The sequence below is a fragment of the Rattus norvegicus genome, chromosome 18, assembly GCF_021556685.1.
Source record: "Rattus norvegicus strain SHRSP/BbbUtx chromosome 18, alternate assembly SHRSP_T2T, whole genome shotgun sequence".
Taxonomy (NCBI): domain Eukaryota; kingdom Metazoa; phylum Chordata; class Mammalia; order Rodentia; family Muridae; genus Rattus; species Rattus norvegicus.
Genome location: NC_141551.1, coordinates 76894896 through 76920000, shown reverse-complemented (window position 1 = coordinate 76920000; position 25105 = coordinate 76894896).

Below are 25105 nucleotides of genomic sequence, written 5' to 3'. Positions count from 1 at the left end.
CTCCAGAGGGGACATGTATAGTACATGTACAAAATATCCAGGCAGGAACCCCATTTCCTGGAAATCACCATCCAATTCAGCCAAGCTCTGTCCTCTATGGGGTTGACGAAAGGTCTCCCAGGTGATTAATGACAATTGGCCACACCTGCTTGCACCTTGGCTTAATGGGTTGGATGCCTTTCCTCGGGATGAGAGTGACTCAGAGGAAGGATTGACTCCATGTCCTGACAATAAGGCAATGAGGACAACACTGGATGACCAGCGACGGTCACACCAAGGCTCCATGAGATCACACGGAAAATGCTCAGGTCCATGCCTGAAAAATCACAGGCATAAGCAAAAGGTAGGTGTCCATCCCCAGGCTGTACGCATCATGCCCAGCATCAGCATCTCACAACATCTACTTCTTAGTTCAGTCTTTGCTTTGCAGGATCCCAGATGCCAGCTTCGTCACCCACTCTGTTATTGGTGATGTGTCTTCTCACATCTGCTTCCCTTCGAACTCCAAAATGGATTCATCAAGTAACCAAATCAATGAAAGTCACAGCCACAGAGAGAAGGGACATAGGCAGCTACCTGGGTCAGTGGCCTTCTTCCACCCTGTGTGGTACTCAACCTGCTCCCAGACAGCTGCACCCACCATTTTATGTGTGGATCTTGGGGATACCCAGACGCCCTATAGGAGGCATAGCTGCTGATACAGAGATGGGCAGCCCTCCTCTACTGTCTTCTCACCATGAAGGATGACATGGAAGGCTGACAGGGCATTTGTGGTTGCTTATGGTGTTTTGAATGAGAATGTCCCCATCGGTTCATATATTTGAATACTTGGTTCCCAACTGGTGGAACTGATTGAGAAGTGTGGCCTTAGTGGAGGAAGTGTTTCCCTGGAGGTGGTTTTGAAGTTCCTAAAGGCTACACCGTTCTCAGTTCTATCTCTGTCTCTCTGTCTCTGTCTCTCTGACTCTGACTCTCTGTCTCTGTCTGTCTCTCTGTCTGTCTGTCTCTGTCTGTCTCTGTCTGTCTCTGTCTCTGTCTGTCTATCTCTGTCTGTCTCTGTCTGTCTCTGTCTCTGTCTCTCTCTCTGTCTCTCTCTCTCTGGCTCTCTGTCTCTCTCTGCCTTTGTGCTTGTGGATCTGTGGATCAGATGTAAGCTCTCAGTTATTGCCCCAGTGCCATATCTATCTGCTGCCATGCTCCCTGTCATGATAAGGACTCTTACCCTCTGGAACTGTGAGCCTCCAGTAAACTCTTCCATAAGTTGTCTTGGTCATGGTGTCCTTTCTCAGGAACAGACAGTAGCTAAGGCACTGCTCATCTCAGGATGGGGATCTTTTCTTCACCAGCCCTTCTTCTCACCACTCTCTGGTCTGTGCTTCTACAATGTTGAAAAAGGAGTAGAGGCACTAACCCCCTCTGTGATATCCAGGAACCACTTGCAGGGACAGGTCACCCTTCCCACTCACCCCCATCTCACTGCATCTGTCTACCACTTGTTATTTATGGCACCCTCTCTCTCTCTCTCTCTCTCTCTCTCTCTCTCTCTCTCTCTCTCTCTGTCTGCACTGGACAGGCTCAGTATGAATGCCAATACAGAGGGCTGGACCACAAGACAGGGTCACTTCTGTTACATTGTTAGAGACTTATTTGATGAGGTCTATCCATCACTTCACGATCCAGGTGATGGCTGTGTACTTGTACTTGTCCATTCAGAGGAAGAAGGAGCCCAGGATTTGGGAAAAATAGCAGATGCTGTGTTAAAGCACCAACCCAGCAATCACCTTGAATGAGAGCAGGGGAAATCTTAGTATTCCTTTCTGAGATGTAAATTTTCTTAATTTCAGGGAAATTTTCTTGTACTTAGAAGCAGGCATGGGGTGTTTCTCTGTGAATTTTGCATGAGGTTCCACTGAAAAGGTGTAGCCAAAACTTTGTCAGGTCTGAGGTCATCAACAATTAAATTTCAGATCTAAAGAAGAAAAGTGTTTTATGCCATCGGTAGACATAGGGCCACAGAAACTTCGCTGATACCCAGGGCGGGTATTGGAGGGGCAAATGCATCCTGGTGTTAAGCTGTGACAATCACGTGTGGTATTACTCTCCACGCAGCTGCAGTTGCTCCCACCCAGTACTACATGTGTAACTTACTAATTGTGACAGTTTGTGATGGGAGACCCAGGGTTCAGACAATCTGCCTCTTTGCCCTTCTGCTTTACAACACATGTGAGAACTCTGAGCGTTTTATCGTACTCTGTTAGTTCCCGGCCCTTTCTGTATTCTAGTAGTAGAGCCTCTCAAATTTATTTCATTCTCCTTCCAACCTGGAGAACATCGATTTGGGTAGTGAGGCACAGGTACAACAGGTATCCCTTCAAGAATTCATTGGCTACGAATCTGCCTTGGATACAGCAGCGTGGTTCTTACCTGTGGCTCGCTAGGGGCATTCATAGCTCTAGTAGTCGGCATAGACACATTCCCACCTGTGAGCTGCTGATTAGGACCACGCCTGAACACATGTGTGAACACATGTAACACAGTAAATAAAGGATGAGCCCTGCCCTTAGCTGCAAGCTCTGTGTGTTTTCATCCGCCACTCTGTCGTGGTGGCCATTCACCTCAGTGAGATCACATGTCTACCTTTGTGGGAAGCCTTGTTTTAACGTAAGATGGCACATTTGATGAATCTCTTTCCATCCTCTGTGAAGGTAAGAAGGGTTGTCCTCCTCAGCCCCCAACCCAGCAATACTCCTGGTGGTGATTACTGATTTATTGTGATAGGGAAACTTCAAACAGGGGCTTCCTAGTAATTTCTTCATGAACAAAATATGGGAACGATGTCTGTGCGGCCTGGGAATGTTTCTGTGAATGTTTTTATTTATTTAGACTTGCTTATACATTGCTGGCACTTGTGAACCTTTAGAGTAACATCATTATGCAACTTTTAAAAATGTTGTCACCATTTGTGGTTCTAATTCTATGCTCCTCCTCTAGGGACTCCTGTTCATGTACCTCAGGCCATCCCGCCGCTCTGTGCTTTGTGCTTTTCTGTTGTTTCTACTGTTTATTTAAGAATGGGCATCACTTTACAGATTTCTATCAACCTCTTCCCAAACGCACTTTCCATTTCCTATTATTTAATCTTCTGATTAAATATTCTTATTTCATGATACTAAACATTCTTAATTTTCTAGACTACTAATTCTTAGTTTAGATTATATGTTTGTACCTTATAAACATCTCTATTTTATATTCATCTAATCCATATTTTGAGGGGTCAGTTTCTTTGGCACAATCATTTCACCCCTAATTTTTACTGACCTCTATTGATTTTGTTTCCATTATCAATGACATTTGATAACAAGAGGGTAAAATTCTTGAAAATTCACACCATTATTTTTACTCTGAATTGGCCTGTGGGGGCGGTGCAGAAGTGAAGACAAAATTACCTTCCCCCTAGGGGGACTTCCGTTTTCCTCTGTGAGGCAGCTTGGATGAAGGACTATCACTTCATTCCAACAGGACATCATTGAGGAGTATCTCTAGAGAAGATACATCTGATGCAGAGAAAATAGTCAAGAGTGGGGACGACACATACTCTCTACTAAAGAAAGTAAACGGTCCAAAGGAAGAGCATTTTCCTATGCCAAATGGACCATTTTGTTACAAGTGTACCACCCGATGGATACACAGTCACAAAAAGAGCTTCCGCGTGTTTTAGAGAAGAAAGCCTAAGTAAATATTTTTAAAAAGAAGAATTCTCACATTTGTTTTGCAATCCACTGTAGCCAAGTGAAGGAAGAGGAGACACCGGGGCTATTGAGACTGTGACTTCATTACGTTACTTACTTGAATATATTTAAATCACATTGACTAACTTGCTCTATTCTGAAACTAGTTTTCCTTGCTATTACTACAACATATTTTTTTCATTTCTTTTAGAAGTGTCTTAATCAATCTTAAAGCAGCTCTTCCCATGATGCTTTTTGAGACAAATCACTGTACCCATAATTAAATACTGGACATTAAAGGTTACTTCACTCACTGGAAACTTTAAGAGAACCCACAAATATATGATAACTATAGGTTTTAACTTAAAAAAAAACTACAGCTATATAGATGTAATTCCTTCAATGAAGACTTAATCTATTTTTCTAAAACCCATAGAACTTTATTCGTTGTGACATGACCGTTTGTCAAAGAACTGAACATTCAGTGGGAAGTCCTCTGAGTCGAAGACCGGGGGATCAATGGGGTAAGGGGCTCCAAGACGGAGGGTCTCAGGGACGGATCAGGCTCCATGTGATTAAATCCTTAGCAGAGTTTATGGCTGTGAGGTTGGAAAAATAAAGAAAATGCTTTTAAACTAAATAAAGGAAAATTTAGAATAATTATTGATTCAAGGAAAGAAACCATTCAGAGAAATGTCATCACAGCACACCAGGGGGCTTGGCAGCATAGCCCAAACTACTAACCTTCTAAAGACGAGCCTGCCGAAGCTTCCGTAGGAGACCAGTGGTATGGTTTTCTAGGGCAGTGTGTGTGTGTGTGTGTGTGTGTGTGTGTGTGTGTGTGTGTGTACAGGACACACATATATCCATTTATTCATCTACACATACATAATTTCTTCACATTCACATAATATTTAAGTGTTATATCAAAAGATAGCAACACTCATTACCACAATAAAAAAGAAAGAAAATGTAGAAGAAATAGTTAAAGCTGTTTTTCAAATTGCAACATTTCAAAATCAGTGACAAACATGAACCCACAGATCCGATCGCTCGCTCGGACAGCTGAGAGAGGAATAAAAACAATGTGCTATATCGAAAAGTAACTGCATGGCTCCAGCAGAGATTGAAGGAAAAGAATCACCTGGGCAGAAGTTAGGGTGAGAATCACAGCCAACTTCAGGTTCAAAACTACGTCAGCACGGAGAAAGTCTGGTGAGGCAGTCAAAGTACTGAAAGATCCGGAGACATCAGCAGTACCTCACTGAAACCGTATCTCCTAGGATCAGTGATCTTACATTTAAAAACGAGTCTTAGAAAAACCCGTGAATATTACTATTGCTATCCCTGAATACCCAAAACAGTGTAATATATACCTTCAGTATTCACACTGACATCACATTGCCAATACTTTTGTGCAAGCAGAAGCATAGAAAGTCATGAAATATAATTAATCATACAGATCTATATAAAACATCACTGTAAGTGAGAGTGTCATAGAGAAGTACTTTCTCAGTGCTGTCATAAACTTAATTTTTTTCCTAACTATTTGACATAGTTTGAAGAGCTTAGGTAGGTAAGAGCAAGGGCAACATGCATTTTAGTTCTAAGCCTGGCTCTTCAGAATCTGACCTTGAACCAACTAGTTCCCAGCCATAGATTTTGCTGTAAGTTGAACAATGTCAACGTTGAAAACAAACCTGATTTGTGCTTTAATGTAAAACCGACCTTCGGTCCAAACAATGCACACAGTCAGAGTGGTGGAGACGTGAACTTCGATGAGATTTTAAATAAATCTGGACTTTCTAAAAGCACATCTGTGCATCTGTGTGTTCATGCATGTCTATGTCCACTTGTGTGTGTGCCTATAAAAGCACATGTAGAGGCCAGAGATAAATGTCTGGCGTCTTTCTCTGTCACTCTCCACTTTAATTTTTGACACGGGTCTCTAGTGGAACTTGGGACCCTTGATGTTGGCCAGACTGATTGGGTAGCAGTGGCTCCAGGCTGGGGGTTCCAGAAGCACAGCCCTGTACCTACGACTCCTTCATGGGTGCCGAGCATGCGCTCATGTTACCGACAGAGTCTTGTCTCCAGTTCCTAAGGAATAGCTGTGTTCTGGGAACCTGCCGTCTGTCCCCAAGAAACTACAGTCTTACTAGATGCTTGTCTCCTCCATGATCTCTTTCTGGAACGCCACTCCTCGTCTGAGTGGGTTCATCTATGGACTTCCCGTGCAAAATCTGTCCTGCAGGACTCTCTGCCCCCTTACTTTCCCCGCAGTGTACCAACAGGGGACGTTGCCAGCAGGTTCCAACCCTCTGTTTCTCCATCTGTTTTACTCTTTGTTTCTGCTTTGTTTTGTTCAGTAGCAGCTGTAGGCAGCCTAGAGTAGCGCTTGGTTCCACATAAAGGGAAGAACAAGAGGCCAGACTCAGGCGGAGTAGGGGAAAAGTGGGCAGTGCTGGGAGTCCTGTGTCCGCTGGGTGAGGGGACATGTGACTCACCTGCCTTGCACTGCCTGGTGGCTATTTAACCATTTTGATACTTAATGTTGCCAGCCATTTGGATGTTGAACCTTCAGTCTCCTTAAGGAGGTGGCTCCTTGGCTCTGTTCCTGCTTGTCTGACAAATGACTGGGAGTTGTTTACACTGGGGGCCCAGTCCTGACATCTTGGGCTCCAAGTCAGACTGGGTCCATGTTGTCTCAACGCTGATTCTTGGCCTGTGACAGGTTCTACACCGGTTCTGCCTATCACTGATGGATGCATGCCAGGAACATACTTCTCTGTCCTTTTAGAAGGAAGAGGGGTAGAGAATCCTGCCATATCCTCCCCTGGTGCACTGACTGCAGTCAGCTCTTGGTCCTGATTCTCCTAAGCCCCTCCCCTCCTTGCTCTCAGTTCCTGTTCCTTCCTTGCTTTACCTTCTCCTCCTTTCCCCTGCCTCCTTTGCTCCTTCTTCCCCCTCCCTCTCGCTCTCCCCCTCTCCTCTCTCCCCTCCCTCTCCTCTCCTTCTTTTCCTCCCCCTCCTCCTACCCCCTTTGTTCCCCTCCTCCTTCCCTTCTTCCTTCTCCTCTGATCTCTGCTTCTCTTCCCCTCCACCCTGGTCCTCCTCTTACTTCATTTTAATCCCACACATAGCGCGTTGGACACCATAATTGCAGAAGATTCTAGCATTTTTTAAATTAACACCATAAGCACCTTGGGAGGCTGCATGAGGGCAGCAGCCTTGGGTGCCCATCTCACTGTGGCCACGAATCCTGTAACTAACAGCAGAAATGGAAGAACAGTTTCCCCCACTAACCTGTTTCAGTTGCCTGGTCTGGATTTAAAAAAAAAAAACAGTTTATCAGTTTATACTGGGAATGCTCGTGGCTTCTCTTTGTGAGTTAAGCTCCCTCCTTCCCTCTGCCTTCACCCCCTACTTCATCTGTCCCTCTGGCTTCCTGAGGTTTACCTTCCCAGTGTCAGCCAGGGACATAGCAGCATCAGGAAAGAGTGTCTTCAGATACATTCCACTCCCTTCTGCTGCATTAGTTAAAAGGTGTGGTGATCCCTTGTTTTTAAAGTTACCACTGGATTTGAGCGAAGGCTGGCTCTGACCCAGTGAAAAGAGTAAAATAAAATGATGAATGATGGCACTGTCAAAAGGAAACTATCTTCATGGTTTATTTTTATAAAATAAACTTGGACTCAGGAGGTGTCACAGGAATATTTGTTGTTGCTACTGGCAACCTGTGGGTTGTGGCGGTCCCACAGGGTCTCATAGATGACTATCCCAGCAGCCACAGACATGCCACGGAAGATGGGATGAAGCTTGGCATCTGCTTCCCAAGGTTCCTTAAAGGATTCCTCATCTCCACGCCCACTGTCCATCCTGTCTGTATTTAACACAGGGTCTCGCTCTAGCCCTAGCTAGTCTAGAACTCACAGCTCCTCTTGTCTCAGCCTTTGGAGTGCTGAAATTACAGACCCAAGGCATGACTATCCATGTACTTCTATCTTTTTAAAGAAGTGGTGAGCCATCAGACTTCTGTCTTTTGGAAGTCATCTACCTGCTCCTGACTATTGTGAATTCTTGCCTTCTCTGGGCAATGGGGTGCTCCAACTCTCCCAGTGACACACATCGGCTGGCCTCAGCTGACCTCTCTTTGTATCCTCTCTCCCTGGTCTCTGGTAATCATGATGCTGCTTTCTTGTGGATGTTACCTGACATCCACCCATGAGAAGAATAGCACTCGGGATTTGTCCTTGTGTGCCAAACTTATTTCAATTATTAAAATCTGCCCACTTCTGTTTAACTTGTTACTAGGAAAAGAAGATTATTTATTTTTATAGATATATAGCATTGTCTGCCTATCACAGCTCCTTCATCTTCCTTGGCTATTTAATTGAAATTTAAAAGTATTTAGGGAAATGGGAATCTTAACTCCCTAGACTTTATCATTATACACTGAATCAGATTTCCCCCACAGTAACCCACGCATTTCTACAATTAAAGAATAAACGTGAATAAAGATTGAAGCTAAAAAGTAAAAGAACTCCATGCAACACACTGGAAGATGTTGTATAAGTCAACCTTGAACTCGTTTCTGCTTTTCAAAATTGTAGCGATTAAAAGAAACCGGGGAAATTGTATCTTCTGAATCTCCTTCTATAGCCCATAGGCTATTTTTACTCGGTGACAGGAGGTGGCTTCACAGCCATGCTCAACTCTGGGTTCTCTCCGAGTCACCATCAGGGTCCGCTCTTTGTCCTTCTGTATTTTGCGGCAGTATCCTTTCTCGCTGTCTTTTCACTCCCCACCCCAAAGGAAGTATCATCTGTTTCTCACGGCCTTTTTATTTGTTTTTTACACATATGGGTTTATTGTGTTCACAGTAATAAGCTGTTTTAAAAATCTGAAAACATTTTACTAATTACTGAAAGAGGGGCAGTAAATACAGTACCAAGAAAATGTCATTTAAAATATTACATCTGTTTTCTATTTTTAAACCTTCATTACTTCTAATTCTTCCCTCTAATCACAAGTTACACTGCATATTAATTGTTGAACCAGATTTATCAGAAACTGTCTTTTATGTAAAATCATGAAGCAGATAATTCCAGAGGAGGCTGTGCGCAGATGAGAGGAAGCAGGAGGCACCCCCTCCTAGCAGATGCTCTGCAGTGACACGGATATTGTTCATATTAAATACTCGCTTTCTTGCCCATGGAACGCTCACTTATCTCTCAAGAATCTGTTTGAGCCCATTTTTTTTTCTGGGCTAATAAAATAGGATCTGCTTCTGCAGGCACAAGACAATATTTGCGCTTATAACGACGTTGACAACAGTCCAACATACTTGATACAATGTTTGAAGGTTACGGTGAAGTCCCAATCCCTAAAGACATGGTATTTTCTGGTTGTTTGTGTCTTTCAAATTGTTTACACATAGTTTAGAAAGGACAGTATAATACCAGATTGTGGAAGGATAGATTAAAATGTCCCACTGTGGCTGGGAATGCATGAAAGGGTCAAAGGCTAGCAAGCAGCAGAACACAGAGCTTGAGAGAGAAGCGTGTACTTTGCGGGATATTAAATGGCTCTTGAGGGTGTCCTGTCAAGGGCTTATATCCAAAGCTATTAAAATAATGTCTCCGGGTGCTCAATCCTGAAAAATATCCATTTATAGCCAAATGTGCAAATCTGTATAGTATTTCAGATGGATTGCAGTCTTAGACACTTGTCTGCTGCCCACCAGGCCCTGGTCAGGCACAACAGAGGGAGAGCTACCAGTAAGAACTCTTCATGTACGATGTCCAGAAGCAAGCCCACCATTCCTTCCTGCCTGAGTCACTGGAAGCACTGGGTCAGCCTGATTCTAGAGGGTAATCATCCCCTGGGAACCTTGTAATTGTTCATCTCTCAAAAGTTTCACTTCCTTTATCTTTTACCAAACTTTATCTATTAAAATAAACATTGTTGCGAATGGTCACTATCCATGCTGCAACATCATAGCAGCTCACATAGTTAGCTCATGGCTTTAAGGCAAATGCAGGCACCCAGCTCCTGAGACTCCATCCCCTGCATTATACCCTAGACCTCCAGACACAACACTCTATCCACCTGCTACTTTGTTTCTCTGTCTTGCGGCCTAAGACCTAGCAAGTCTCCATGAAAAGCCACCTGTGTATAGTCAAATATCCATCTGTTCTATACTACCAATCTGCCAAGCAAGGCTTGCCAACCAGGGCAATAGTGGCACAAGTGTTACAATGGTAACCAACCACTTTCAGCTGTAATCGGAGGCTCACTACACTGCATTTTAAGTACATAGTTTGCTGCCTGCTGTATAGCTGTGATTGACTTCAGTTCCTTCTCTCCTGGCCTCTATCTGAAGACTATCATACAATTGACTTGGGAATGTCATACATTGCACAACAAAAGTTTTTAAAAATTCTTTTAACTTTTTAATTTTTTTTTAACCGCTGAGAACTCAGTCATAAAAGCCAGAGTGAAAATGTTCTACGTTCTCACGTGTTTGCCATGGTGGTGCTCTCCTCTGCAGGAGGGCATTTTCTTCAGGTGCTCTCCCTCTGCCCTCCTCTGCGTTCTGTCAGCTGATAAGAAATCAGTGTAACACTTCCTTTACCTACAGAAGTTTCTCTCATCTCCATTTATGAAATGTGTTACTATCATTCAATGTGTCAGAAATAAAGCAATATACCAATGTCCAAGTAAACTCAAGAATGAAATTATGTTTTCTATTATTATATCAGAACACAGGATATCCCAATGCATAGTAATTACCTTGACTTCTCACCGAACACCATGGGACAGATGTGCTAAAACCAGCCACTAGCTCAGGTGTGAGCTAAAAGGGCAATACTGAGAGAGCACAGGTGTTCTTTTTAGGAGCTGGAATTTTAGGGAATCTTCTGAGAAGAAACAACTTGTTATAAAGCAATGAATTGAATTTAAAAATTTAAACGTATACACACCGGCAATATTTAAAAGGTCAAACATCAATTCAGAAAAAAAAAATAGCACGAGATGCAGCTGACAAAAAAACTAGTAGTTACATTAACTACCATTTAACTAGTAGTCGACTAGTAAACAAATATCCTTGACATGTTTCCTGAGATCTGTGAATAGTTAAATAAAAACAAGACTATTTTCTAACCTTGTTTCCTGTAAGGAAAATGCAAGTTCCAGCCACAGAGCCTACTTCTACACGAGAGTATTTAGTAGGCAAACTAGATTTCACTTAAGACGTGGAGCATCTGGAACTCTCGAATACTTTAGTGAGAGTCTAGATTGAAAAGAACATTAAAAAAAATGTTTTGGAATACCTGCAACCATTGAACGTGTGAGTCATCTGTGGTGTGGTACTTCAATAGAAGAGTGCTCAGTGATTAGAAAAAATAAAAAATAAAAAACAATTTAGCTGCTACGCCGGAAGAGACCAGGAGGAGAGTTAAATGCATATTGCTGAAGGAAACCAGACCAATAAAAGCCTGCCTGATTCCTCATATGTGACAATATAGAAAAGACAATGGTATCAAGACAGGAAAATAGAAGTACTCTCCCATATTGCAGAGGGAGGGGAGGGGGAGGGGGAGGGCAGGAAGCGTCCGTGCTTAGTCAAGGTACTTTCTAAACTGCCACAGGAGAGTCACGTGTCATTTTAATTTTTCATTTATCAAAACCAGAGGGCATGCGACAGAAAGACGGTACTATAGTGGGTAAACTTCTGGTAATAATGTGTCTGTGCTGCTTTGAAGACAGGGCAACCACTCTGGTGTCAGTTTATATGGAGAGCCATGGAGGTGCAAGATGAGTTGACAGGGTACTATGTTCTGTTTAATATTTCTACAAACTGGAGAATTTGTAGCATTCTGGAGATTCTCTCTCAAAGCAAGCCTGTAGAGCAAGATGGTTTTGTTAGAAAAAAATGAAGTAAACATGCCCTTAGCACACAGTGGCCACTCCTAGCCTGAGTATGGGAAGGCATCCCACACAGCAAGAGCTGTGCCTCATCTATGGCCAGTGTGTGACAAAGTGAGACAACCATGACAGATATGCCAGCTCGTGACGTCACCATCTGTGTAGTGGGAGACAGCTCATCAGGAAAAGGACATACATCATATGCATGAGTGCCACAACATGATAAAGTGTTCGGCAGAACAACACATACGCCAATACCTCAGCTGTCCCAAGAGCAGGGTGTGCTCTCTACCATACGGATGGTAAGACCCAGAGAGTATGCCAGCTTCCTGGGAAATCTGGCAAGAACTAGTCAGTCTAGTCTCAGACAAGTAAGTGTCTCTGCTTGTATTTTCAGTTTATCTGCTAACCATCCAGCTTTCCAGGGTGTTATCGGCAGATCATGCCATAACTGATAGACAGGGCACAGTCTAAGTCACTGTTTGCTGTCCCTGGAGATTCTCTCTCTCCTCCCTTCTCTCTCTCTCTCTCTCTCTCTCTCTCTCTCTCTCTCTCTCTCTCTCACACACACACACACACACACACACACACACACTCACACACACACACACACTTTAAAGCAATGATGGTTACAGAACTTCTCATGAGAGCCTCTGCACTTAGGATATGTTCCAGATGATAGATGTTGCCTGAAATTGGCCCCAGCCAGGGCTTCATCTTCTGCCCCACATAGAACCAGGATGTCTGGCACTGTGACATCTGCAGGACTGTCACAAGCTCCAGTAGCATCCTTTGCGTGTAGACATGGATGATATCTCTCTGCCTCTCTTACTTTAAGCACGCATCCCTGAAGGATGTGGATGCAGACTAGACATCTTCTCCGAGCTCTCTGACTTGGAATATGTTACATATATTACTGGGTCATACACACACTAGCTAGTGTTTCTCTAATGCTCTCATTTCCAAAGTGAGAAAATTAAAAGGTGGAAGGGGTTAGAACCCTGTGTCTCACATGCACCTGCTCCTCCCTCCTCCCCCAGCTTCCTTGCACCCTGCATGGAGCCTTTGCAGCCTTGCTGGTCTGTGAGTCCATTGGCTGCTTGTCCACTGCTGTGATGAAATGCCATGGCTGAGGTGCCTCACAGAGGAAGGGTTTATTTGGGTTTATGATTCCAGAGGGAGGAGACTCAGTCACCATCATGGCAGAGAATTGTGGCTCGAATCTTGAACTGCCAGCAGGAAACACAGAATGGACTGACAACAAAGTCATGTAGCTTCGAATCCTCAAGGCCCACCCCCAGTGATGAGCTTCCTCTAGCAAGACCGTATCTCCTGAGCTTCCCTAACTAGTACTATCAAATGGATTCCAAATATTCAAATATCAGAGCCTTTGAGGGAGAGGGGCGTTTCCATTCAAACCACTACATCTTACTCCCTGGACCTCATCTGCAAAATATGAAATTTAGTCCAACTGCAAATGTCCCCACATAGTTTTTTAGTCTCAACCGTTTAAAAGTCCAAAGTCTCTCCTGAGATTCAGGGCGATCTCTTAATCACAATTCCCTATAAAAATCCAAAAGCAAATTAAATGCTTCTACCATATAACAGCACAATATAATCTTGATCGTTCCAAAGGGGAGATAGTGAAGAAAATCCGAACCAAAGCAAGACCAAACCATGGCATGGCAAACTCCAAATCCTGGAGCTCTATGAGTAGCATCAAAGGGCTTAGACGGTTTTGCCTCTCAAGCTTTGATGTTGGTAAAGAACATCTTGGTCTGGTTCCATTCTGTGTGTGCAGCTCTCATTGGCAAACCATGTGCCTGTCATCTTCAGCACCGTGTCCAATGTTCCCCAGGCTTCACTTTCACAGTTTATCCAATGGCCTCTTGGGACCTCTGGTCCCTTCTGGGTCTTCTCAAACATTCTTCCCTGACACATGCTACATGGCCTCAGGAGATATCTGAATCTATCAAGTTCTTGAATCCTTTTATATTCTAAAGCCAACGACACAAATGAGGACACATCCAGGTTCAACCACCAGCTTGGGTGAACCTTGGTCCTTTGAATTACTTTTGCAGCAGCCCCTGTTCATCGTTTGTTTCTAGGGGAGAAAAATCCCCTCTGCATTTTCCTTTTACAAGTTGGAAGCTTAGCTGGGCTCTGTCCTGAAGGCTCCCTTCCCCTTCCTACTTCCAGGGTGGCTCAGGACTCTCCTTATCTGCCTCAGCACAAGCTCCAGCTGTGAGATTACGCCCTCCAGTCCTCTAACCATACGTTTTGTGTATCTTTCTGCCTTATGTTCTCTTTTTATTGGAGACCTGACTTAGAGTGATGACTAATAGTCATGTGGCACGGGAAACATTAGGTTGTCTTGAAATCTCCTCCACCAAAGAAATCAGCAAATTATTTTTAAATGTAACGCCAGGCAAGTTCTTCTGACAAGGGGAGAAAGGTAATCACATTCCTTGTCAAATGTCACAGGGATGGGCCCAGCTCTTCCTTTTGTTTCCCTCTAAAAACCTCTTGAGCTTCCAGCCCACATTTCTCTCAGGCTTACTGTCCTCCAAGCTCTTATTATGGTGTCCTACTAAGCTCTACTTACGGTGTTGAGCCAAACATCTTCCATATCCCTCCATGAAACAGCACGATCAGCCCGTCACAGCCATACCCCACTCTCTGGCACGAGTGTCTGACCCAGTTCCTCTTCTATTGCTGAAACACCATGATCTGGGTAACTCGTAGGAGGAAGGAGGACCTGGGCTACAGTTCCAGAGTGATTCGCTTTCTTAACACAGAAGCTTAGGGCAAGAAAATGTGGCAGCAGGCAGCCATAGTGGCAGGCACAGCTGAGGGGGTCACAACCCAAACCACAAACAGGAAGCAGGCAGTGAACTGGAGATGGCATTTGACTTTGAAATCTCAAAGCTCTCCCTGCAGTGACAAACATCCTCCAGCAAGGCAGAACTTCCTAAGCCTCCCCAAACATAACCAATTTAGGGACCAAATGCTCGAACCTATGAGTTCGACCGGTGAAGAACTTTGGGTGAACACAGCTACTTGCTTTCTCCCCATCCCAGATGTAAAGAAATAATTGTAACTTTTTGTATCTAATCGTTGTTATAAAGAAATAATTGTAACTTTTTAAATCTGATCGTTGTTATATTTCCATGTAATAAACTATTATGTTCATGTCATGCTATTTGTATTAATTCTGATTTAACAAAATATTATATCTACTTAGTAGGAAGAATATGTGTTTTGCCAGCGCGAGAGGGGAAGATATATAGATATGTTCTCCTTGACAGGCTATCAACAAACCACATCGTATAAGTATATAAATACGAAATTTGACTTAATATGGTAAGTTACCAGATAAAATAACTACCATAAGTGTTATAGGTCTGTAACAGAAAGTCAGGACTATTTTAGGCACAGTTAGGCACATGATCTCCATAACGTGGTGTGGTTGTGGCTGTCCTAGTTTACTACAACTGCATAGGAACATCATGAGGTTTGTGATGGCACATGTACTGGTCAGTGTTCTATAGAGTAACAGAACATATAGAATGAATCTCTCTATATAAATATAGTACAAAGAGGAATTTCTTTTAGTATTACTGAAGTTTAATATGTCATTTATTCTAATATCCATTTCTTTTTTACATTAAATATTTATTGGATATTTTATGTATTTACATTTCAAATGTTATCCACTTTCTTGGTCCCCCTCCCCTCCCCCCTCATTGCTTCCATGAGGAAGTTACCTCTCCCACCCATCCACTCCCACCTGAACACCCTGGCATTCCCCCACACTGGGGAAGGACCAAGAGCTTCTCCTATTGACAATGTCATCCTCTGCTACATATGTGGCTAGAGCCATGGGTCCCTCCATGTGTACTCTTTGGTTTCTGGTTTAGTCCCTGGGAGCTCTTGGGGGTCTGGTTGGTTGATATTGTTGTTCTTGCTATGGGGTTGAAACTCCTTCAGTTCCTTCAGTCCTTTCTCTAACTCCTCCACTGGGGTCCCTGTGCTCAGTTCAATGGTTAGCTGCAAGCATCCTCATCTGTATCTGTAAGGCTCTGGCAGAACCTCTCAGGAGACATCCATATCAGGCTATTGTCAACAAACACTTCTTAGCATCAGCAATAGTGATTGGGTTTGGTGGCTGCATATGGGATGGATCCCCAGGCAGGACAGTCTCAGGATGGCCTTTCCTTCAGTCTCTGCTCCACTCTTTGTCCCTATATTTCCTCCTGTGAGTATTTTGTTCCCCTTTCTAAGAAGGACTGAAGCATCCACATTTTGGTCTTCCTTCTTCTTGAGTTTCATATGGTCTGTGAGTTGTATCTTGGGTATTCCAAGCTTTTGGGCTAATATCCACTTATCAGTGAGTACACACCATATGTGTTCTTTTGTGACTTGGTTACCTCAACTCAGGATGATATTTTCTAGTTCCATCCATTTGCCTAAGAATTTCATGACGTCATTGTTTTTAATAGCTGAGTACTACTCCATTGTGTAGATGTGACACATTTTCTGTATCCATTCCTCTGTTGAAGGACACCTGGGTTCTTTCCAGCTTCTGGCTATTATAAATAAGGCTACTATATTATTTGTGACTATTGTGAAGGGTGTCATTTCCCAATTTAAAAAGAGGTGACTTTTATCCTTAGTTGGAGGGGGGGAAACCTAACCTTGGACTAAAAGTATGCCCTGCTCACGTGCCCCAAAACAGTCCACAGCCCAGAGACCATGATGTTGAGATGCTTCCAGCCAGGCCTTAGTGGCTTCCTCAGATCCTGTCAGCTCAGAAGATTGGAAGTAGTGAAAACATGGTGCCAGGGAGACCAGAGGGACAGAGTTCAAGGCCATGTCTGACATTCTTCCAGCAGAACTGGGGTCAGGATCACCAAAGCGGGGTTCACACAGGAGTGGAATGGGTGGAGGTAAAACCAGACCGCCAGGTTTAGCTACAAAATGTAAGTTCAAATGTATCAGTGCTGGAAATACCTGTGGAGAAAGCAGAGATTGATGCAAACTGGGGTTATCTGAAGAGCTAACCTCGGTGCAGCTGTGAATGTCATCTCCTCAGAGTAACTCAGCACAGCACACATGACGGAGGGTACCACTCAGAGCGTGCTGTGCAGTATGACCTGGAGCAGCCACCTTCATTCATGTGTGGAGGTTGGAAGGATCGTTTATCTTGCATAACAGGGCTGCCAGTGTCTGATCTTTTTTTTTAATGTATCATTATTCTTTTATAGCATATTGAGAAGCTATCTTCTCTGGCAATACAGAAGTCATCTGAATTTCCACCACACCTTCAATGCACTGAAACTCAAAAGAAATCATGTATTGTCCATTGTTCAAAGTTCATTCAAGTTACACTCTTACCAGTGTGCCCACTCGTCCTTCTGTGTATACAAACCCAAAGAAAACATTTGGAAATGTATCTACTACTACTTTTGAAGTGTTTTTCCTGATGATTTTATGTATTTAAGTGTATTTTTTATTCCGAATTATTTATAATTTCATACTTTCATGATTCCTACAAAAAAATAGGTAGCATTTGTTCTTAGGAAAGTTAGACTCAAAGTGAAACTAAAAGTAAGCAAGTACCAGTTGACTGGGACTTGGGTGGCTGTTTTCTGATTTCTCTATATTGTTTCCATATTTCGTGGATACTTTCGGTGAGAGTCCAGGTCATCAAGGACAAAGCAGGCCTTCCCTTATGTGCTGATCTGTGTGATTTTTTGATGGTGTCCTGTAGTTATTGTAGGGGCAGAGGGCTTGGCAAAGGATCAGAGATCCTGAGTGGAATCAAACCCCTCCAGGCGTCCTCCAGCTCAGACTGAGCAAGGCTTTTGGATTTATTTCCCATAGCAGGATTCTAGATTTGAGATCAGTTCTGCAGATCTGAACCTGTGCAGAGCGTGCTCAGAATGTTGTCTGGTCCGATCCTGTCTTCCTGCCTCCATCTTGCCAGCCACTGGATAAAGGACTGGATTGGGCAGTTGCCCTGCATGGTCATGATTGCTTCCTAGTCCCCAGTTACTCAAGCACAACTTTATCACTGACTTCTTAAAATATAGATCCTGAATTGTGTTTAGACCCCTGCCCTGGATTTAAGGACCTTGTGCTGCCACTCAAATGTGACTTTGAGAGCTTCCATACAAAGACAGCCCTGATATCCCTTGGAGATTGCCAGCATAATTCCAGGCACAGCTGAAGTGCTCCACTTCAGTTCCATACTACTCCTGAGCTATGGTATGACACAGAGCCAACACTGGATGCTATGCTGGGCCATGCCAGCAAGGTTGTGGGTATGGACAGCGGACTTGGCTCTACTAGACTGCGCAGGAAATTCCCAGAGATCTCTTCATGAGGAGCCACTTAAAGGAGCTTCCAGGATAGCTCTGAAGTGGAACTTTCAGAAATCTTACCCTAACGAAATGTGCTCTATTATGTATGCACTAGGATCCCCGGTGGTCTTATTTGCTATCCTGTACAGCCATTTGTGACTGCCTACTGAACTTGTCCAGAATATCGTGGTGCTATCTCTTCTGCATGCCCCTACCCTCAGAGTTATACACATTTATTTCCACACAGAACCATGTCTATCGGAAAAGTGTAGCCTAGCAAATACATACGTGGCAAATAGAGAGTGTCGTAAACTCCTGTGGAGGTAACGGCCTGGAGGTGCTGTGCTATCGTTTCTGGGTTCTGGAAATTAACAAGCAGAGGGGCAGGACAATCACCTTAGTGAGCAACAGATGCACCTGTTCCATCCTCACATAACTGACATGTGTCATGGGAATGAGGTAAGAAGATACACTTAAAGTATCTAGTCAGAGTTTAACCAGCCACTGGGAGTAGGCATTTTCCAAGTGACTCTGTCTCAACTCTCACTATTCTGATGAAGCTTGCAGAAGGGAGAGACTGGCACTTTTAAAGGCTGTTGGGGGATACATACTCCCCACCCTGCCCAGAAATACTCGTTCTGAACCATATGCTCATGGAATGGTTGAGTGCAATATGGATGTGCTAATGCTTGGAAACATTGCTTCTGTGTCAACAGTGGAGAGGGATTATACTTCTCTTGATCATAGACTTATGTTTCTTTGTCTTTTATCCCACCCATTGTACTGCCTGGCATTTAGAGACTGGTTTCTGTGAGCACCTTAAGAATGAATGGTCTCATGCACTGTGAACAGCTGAAATCCTGCACAAGTCATTGTGTCTTTCATCTGCTGTCTCTCCCTTCTGCTATCTTCCCGTGTCATTAAGGGTCAGGGGTATAGATTTTTATTGAAGTCAAATGGGATAGTAATGGCATTTATATCACTTCAATCAAATCCTCGATAAAACAACTTATGAAAGGAGAGATTATTTCGAATCAAAGTGTTGTGGTTCATCAGAGCAGGAAAGACACTGGGGTGTTCAGCTCTTTGCCTGCAGCAGAAATGTGTAGCAGAACTGTTCACATCATGCCAGACCAGCAGGCAAAGAGTTCAAACTTCAAAGGTCTGTCCCTAGTGACCCACTTCTACAAGCCAGGCCTCACCTCCGTCACCCTCAAAATCACTAGGCTGGGACCAAGTGTTTCAAACATGAGCCTACAGGGAGCACTTCAGATCTGAACTGTAACATCCTGCCACTGTCTCCCAGGGGCTCATGGGCCTCTCCCAATGCAAAATGCACTTATTTCAACTCCACTAGTCTCTCATGGTCTTAACTGTTCCAAACCCCTTCTAAAGCCAATATTCAAGTCTCCTTAGAGACTCAGCATACATTTATCTGTAAGTCTCTGTAAAATCAAAAGCAAAGTTTTGTATTGATAACTACAGTGGCACACAGACCGGTCACTCCCATTCCTTAAAAGGGGAAGAATAGGAGGGTATCAAGAAAAGATTGGATCAAAGCAAGATCAAAACCCAGCAGTGTGAAGAGGGTGACTCATCCAAAAACTCCATGTGTCGAATCTAGGATAACTGGTGCTACCCTCTGAGCTTCAAGAGCCTGGGCAGCCCTGCCTTTAGGATGCAAGTGCAGTGCAAGTGACCTCTCCCAGGCCAGTTCCATGAGGTTTTGTCACCTCTCCTTGGCAGACATCTTATTTTCCTGGCATCTCCAAAATTCTAAAATCTACACCTCAGCTCAGGCTCCATCCCCACGGTTTCACACTTAGCCCTCTTCTGAGTGTCTTTCCAGCACAATGACTCTGCCACAACTTGCCTGGGCTCACTTGCTATTTTTTTCTTACTCCAATGCAAGTTCCAGTGACACTCTAACTCTTGGATCCTGAATGCCACAAAAAGAAACAAAACAAGAACCACATAGCTGACGCCATTTCTGTTGTCTGTTTTAGTCTACTTTACAGTCTGGCTCCTTGGACGGTGGCTGCCACACCCTCTGAATCTGTATTAAATCTGTATGAACTTGGGAAGACACTTTCTTCAGCAATGCTTTTCCAGCAGCCCTACCCCCACCCTCAGCTCTCTGTTTTAACTAAAAGTCCTTCAAACATCCTGAAGCCATTGACATCTAGGCCCCTGGATACTTTCCTTAATCAAGTCTTATGTCTCTTCATCAACTGTACTGATTTCACCTAAATGTAGATCCAGTTTCCCCCACACCAAGTTTGCATCACACACGACCCCTTTTCTAGACAAATAACATGCTTTGGAATCCTTCTTGGCTTAGTTAAGGTTTACTGCTAAGAAGAGATACTATGGTCACAGCAACTCTTATAAAGGACATTAAATCAGGACTGGCTTACAGTTCCAGAGGTTCAGTCCATTAACAACATGGCGAGAAGCATGGCAGAACACGGACAGACATGATGAGAGACAAGGAGATGAGAGTTCTATACCATGATCCGAAGGCAGCAGAAGCATTGGGTGTCTTAGCTAGGGTTCTGCTGCTATGAACAGACATCAAGACAAGTCTTATAAAGAACAACATTCAATGGGGCCGACAGCTTCAGAGGTTCAGTCCATTATCATCAAGGTGGGAACATGGCAGCATCCAGGCAGGCATGGTGCAGGCGGAGCTGAGAGTTCTACATCTTCATGTGTAGGCTGCTAGCAGGATACTGGCTTCCAGGCAGCTAGGACTAGGATATTATAGCCCATGCCCACTGTGACACGCCTACTGAAACAAGGCCACATCTTCTAATAGTGTCAATCCCTGGCCCAAGTATGTACTCCCTGGCCCCCATGGGCTTGTTCAAACATATGAGTCTATGGGAGCCACACCTAAACATAGCATAAAAAATAAAATATATTTAGTCCAACTTCAAAAGTCTCCATAATCTATAGCAATCTCAACAATGTCCAAAGTTCAAAGTCTCTTCTGAGATTCATCCAATCACTTAACTGTAATTCCCAGAACAAGACAGAAAACCAGTTGGGTAAACTCCAAACTCTGCATCTCCACGTCTGAGGTCAAAGCGGCCTTCAGAGCTCCAGCTCCTTTTTCATCTGTGTTGACTGCAACAAACATCTTTCTCCTGGGCTGGTTCCCCTCCCTATCAGCAGCTTTCCTCAGCAGATAGCCCATGGCTCTGGCATCTTGTACATCTTGGGGTCTCCAAGGCAACTTCAATGTTCCAGCTACTTGTTTCAATGTCTGGGATCCACACACGATCTTCTGGGCTCCTCCAAGGGCTGGCATCACTTCTCCAGTGCTGCCCTCTGTAGCACTCTAAGCTCAGGTTGATCTACTCTACTGCTGCTGCTGTTCTTGGCGATCACCCCATGGTACTGGCATCTCCGATACACTGGGGTCTTCCACTGAAACTGGGCTTCACCAATAGCCTCTCATAGGCTGTCTTCATGATGCCTAGCCTCAACTCCTTTGCACGACCCCTTCAGTCCTGGGCCATCAACTACAACTGGGGCTGCACCTTCACCAATAGCCTTCGATGGCATCTCACATTGCCAAGACTCAGCTGTTTCTCATGATGCCTTCAAGCCTTCAAAACCAGTACCACCTGGGTGACTCTTACACATTATCAAGTACAGCTGCAGCATGAGGCACATCCTACATCCTTGGCTATCTCTAGAACACAGCTTCTTTGTGCTCTCAGAAAATACTTCCCAGAAGATTTCATCTCAGAGATGCTGGTCTCCTATTAATCACTGCTAATTTCTTAGCTCCAGTTAACAAGCATCCATGGTCCCAGTAGTCTCCTGGGATTAAAGGTGGGGGCCACTATGCCTAGATCTAATGTAGCTGGGTAGGATCTTTCCCCAAAGTCCCCGAGGCAGACTCTTCAGAAAAAGGCAAAAAGTAGCCACATTCTTCACAATAATACCACAAGAACAGTCTCTAGGCCACTGAAACCTCTTGGGCCAGGTCTGCACAGTTCAAATCACTCACAGCAACAGTCTTCCATATTCCTTCCAGGATAGCCCATTAAGCCCCACTTAAAGCATCCCACTGCTTTCCAAATCCAATGTCCCCAAATCCACATTCTTTCAAACAAAAGCATGGTCAGGCCTATCACAGCAATACCCCAGTCCCTGGTATCAACTTCTATCTTAGTGTTTTACTGCTGTGAGCAGACACCATGACCAACGCAAGTCTTATAAAGGACAACATTTAATGGGGCTGGCTTCAGATTCAGAGGATCAGTCCATTATCATCAAGGTGGGAAAATCCAGGCAGGCATGGTACAGGAGGAACCGAGAGTTCTACATCTGCGTCTGAAGATTGCCAGCAGGATACTAACCTCCAGGGAGCCAGGAGTAGGCTAATATAGCCGATAACCATTGTGACACACCTACTCAAACAAGACCACACCTCCTAATAGTGCCCAAGTATATACAAACTATCACACTGGGATAAATGCTTGAGCATAGGAGACCTCAAAGCCCACCCCAACAGTGACACACTTTCTCCAGCAAAGCCACACTTTTTGCAATCAGGCCACACCTCCAAATACTACCACTCCCCAACTGCCTATGAGCTGAACATTCACACACATGACTCTCCTGGGGCCAAACCTATTAAATCGCACTTCTCCTCTACATATTTCTCGTTTGTCATTAAAAACCACAAAGTAAAGGCCGGGCTCTATACCTTGATGTTTTGATGCCTTTGATATAGTCTCTGCCAAATAAACTAGCCTATTGCTTGAATTTAACCTGATGCAAATTCTCGGGACCTAGACAGAATGTAGTCAGTCATCGTTTTTTTTCTGCCAGAGTCTAAAAGAAATTGCCTCTAGATAAATTCTCAGTAAAGTCTTCGCTTTAGCCTGAAAACTTCTAATTTCCACCAGAATCTCCCGATAAGCTCTGCTTATAACATTCTAGGGCTTCTACAGCCTATGGCTCTGAATGCTCACATTCTTCCCACACCCTAGTTCTACAAGCCTGGAAACCACAAAGGCAGGTTTGCCACAGTGCTGACTCCGTCTTCCAATACCAGCTTGCTTTAGTAGTTGGTTATTATTTTACTAGCTAGTTAGTACTGCCATGCCCACACACCAAACAGAAACATTTTGTTGGAAACAGTGTTTATTTTGGCACATGAATTTAAAGGGTTGCAATCCATCATGGCAGGGAAGACATGATGATACTTATGGTAGCAGGATTGTGGGGCAGAGTCTTTCCCACCATAAAGAACCAAGAAGTAGGAAAGAGTACACAAGAACCTGGTGTGGGTATAGTGACCCACTTCAACCAAACAGACTCCACTCTTAAAGACCCAAGATCTTCAAATTAATAGCATGAGCTCAGGACCAAGTTTTTCAAAATATGAGTCTCTAGGTGACAGGTCAGATCCAAGTGATAACAGGTAGTCGGGCACACCTGAGGCATCCATAGCAACACTGATGCAAGAGTGCTTTAGAACAGGATGCTTTTTGGTCCTCCTAGTAGCTTTCTCTGCTATTGTGACAAGGTAACAGCTGGGGATGGGGAGAGGGAGTGGTTTAAAGTGATGGTGATTGTCTCTAGCTCTGTAGGTGAGAAATCTGATTCTGGGTGTTGGCACATCTATGCTTCCTCTTGGGGCTTCGGGAAAGGTTCTTCCTGTTTCCATCATCTCTAGGGGGCTTCAGTAGTCTCTGGTTACATCACTACTGCTGCCCTCCACTTCCTAGTTTCCCTCTCACCTAGTCCTTTCCCCAGCCCTATCCCCTTCTCCTCTGATGGGGTGAAGGCACCCCTGAGTATCCCTCCACTCTGGCGCCTCAAGTCTCTGTAAGTCTAGGTGCATCCTTTCCCACTGAGGCCAAACAAGGCAGCCCAGTTAGGGGAATGGATTCCACAGACAGGCAATGGCTTTTGGAATAGCCCACACTCCAGTTGTTGGAGGATTCATACAAAGACCAAGCTGCACATATGCTACATATGTGGGGGTGGTGTTCTTGGTCCAGCCTGTGTATGATCTGTGGTTGGTGGTTTCATCTCTGGGAGACCACAAGGGCCCAGGTTAGTTGACTCTGTTAGTCCTGTGTAGATCCTATCCCTTTCAGGGCCCTCAATCCTTCCCCCAAGTCTTCCACAGAGTCTCCAAGCTCCATCCACTGTTTAGCTGTAGGTCTTTGCATCTGTTTCAGTCAGCTGATGGAGCCTCTCAGAGGACAGTTCTGTGAGGCTCTTTCCCATCTGGAAGCATATCAGAGTATCAATAGTGTCAGGGATTGGTGCTTGCTAATGGGATGAGTCTCAAGTTGGGCCAGTTACTGGTTAGCCAATCCCTCAGTCTCTGATCCATCTTTGCCCCTGCGTTTCCTGTAGAAAGAATACATTTTGGATCGAAAGTTTCGTAGGTGGGTTGGGGTTCTTATCTCTCCATTGGGGATCCTGTTTGGCTACAGGAGGTGGCCTCTTCACGTTCCATATCCCTAATGTTGAGTCTCGGCTAAAGTCAACCCCATAGATTCTTGGGAGCCTCCCCAATCTCTCCTCCCCCCTCCCCTGAGAGCTTCAGATTTCCATTCATTCTTCTGGCCCACTGACCCTCTCTCCTGTCTCTTGCCCCACGCCTAATCCTGAAACCCCCTCATTCTCTTCCCCATCCCCTCACCCACCCAGTTTCTCCCCTCCATCTGCCTCCTACAATTAGCATATTCCTACTTCTAAGTAAGATTGGAGCATCCTCACTTAGGCCTTCCCTCTTGCTTAGCTTCTTTGTGTCTGTAGAGTGTACTGTGTGCATCCTGTACTTTATGGCTAATATCCACTTATAGGTGAGTACAAGCCATGCATGTCCATTTTGGTCTGGGTTACCTCATTCAGGATGACACTTTCTAGTTCTATCTATTTGCCTGTAAAATTCATGATGTTCTCATTTTTAATAGCTTTAGAGTATTCCATTGTGTAAACAAACCACATTTTCTGTACCCATTCTTTGGTTGATGGGCATCTGGGTTGTTTCCAGTTTCTGGCTATTATGAATAAAGCTTCTGTGAACATAGTGGAGTGCAT